At 49.8% G+C, this 1,035-nt stretch overlaps 1 protein-coding gene across 1 annotated transcript in view; it reads right to left on the bottom strand.

Moving 5' to 3' along the window:
* Positions 1–705, bottom strand: part of rab14l (RAB14, member RAS oncogene family, like) — a 23,720-nt gene extending 23,015 nt beyond the window's left edge. The window contains exon 1 of the mRNA XM_016289138.1: positions 568–705. The gene's annotated coding sequence lies outside the window, so the exon portion shown is untranslated. The remainder of the gene's footprint in view (positions 1–567) is intronic.
* Positions 706–1,035: the final 330 nt, after the last annotated feature.

The raw sequence follows: 1,035 nt of genomic DNA, 5'->3' as shown, positions 1-1,035 counted from the left end.
CTCACACTCTCACACTCACACTCACACACACACACACACACACACACACACTCACACTCACACACAGAGAGAGAGAGAGAGATGAACACTCGTGCTCAGCAGGACAGTCTGACTGTCACTCAGAAGTAACACACCTTCATCATCCTCATCACCACAGATATCACAGTGTAAATCAGGCCTGATGGAAACACTCATACTAACGCACGCAGTTTCGTGTAGTATCATTTATAGGCGCTGTACTGAGTGTGAAACTGTCCCATGTAAACATAAATCTCCATCAGCTGAGTGGGTGTCGCTGCTCTTCCCGTCAGATGAAGCCCATCAGAACGATACTACAGTAATACACAGCGCTCACATTAACACACTGACCGGCTAACGGGCGGATTTCGTCCTGTTTGAGATATTTCGCGCGTTCTGTTGTTTTTGTGGTGATTTGGAGCTGCTAGCGGCTAGCTAGCGTGAGCGGCTAACGGCTGATTCGCGGCTCCGAACTGAATTGAACGCTGAACGGACGAGCGCTGTGGAGTGTGAACGCGCGGCGTGTGTGTTTGACATGCATGTTCTCACCTGTAGTCGTGTGTGTTTGCTGTAAATCAGTGTGTTCAGGTGGTGATTATCCGGATCCTGGTCAAGATGGCGGCGGCACAAAGACTGACGCAGTTCCACGGCTCACCGGCGGGCGGCGCCAGAGGACGCGCGCTTCACTGCACTCGGCGTGACCCGCAGCGGGCGCGCGCGCGTACACAGAAGCCCGTTCATCTTCTTTTAAGCCCGTTGACTCTCTTAAAGGGGTCATATGATGCGATTTAAATTTGTCCTTTCTCTTTGGAGTGTTACAAGCTCTTGGTGCATAAAGAAGATCTGTAAGGTTGCAGAGACTAAAGTCTCAAATCGAAAGAGATATTCTTTATCAAAGTTAAGAGTCAACCACGCCTACCTAAAATGGCTCGTTCTAACACGCCCCCACATGTCTACATCACTATGTGGGAAGATTTGCATAATGCTGCCCAAATGTTCACGCAAAGAAAGAAGGCG

The sequence above is a fragment of the Sinocyclocheilus grahami genome, unplaced genomic scaffold (genome assembly GCF_001515645.1).
Source record: "Sinocyclocheilus grahami isolate Dianchi unplaced genomic scaffold, SAMN03320097.WGS_v1.1 scaffold241.1, whole genome shotgun sequence".
In the NCBI taxonomy this organism is placed as follows: Eukaryota; Metazoa; Chordata; class Actinopteri; order Cypriniformes; family Cyprinidae; genus Sinocyclocheilus; species Sinocyclocheilus grahami.
The sequence above is the reverse complement of the archived record's forward strand: the minus strand, read 5'-3'. Positions and strand labels throughout refer to the sequence as shown.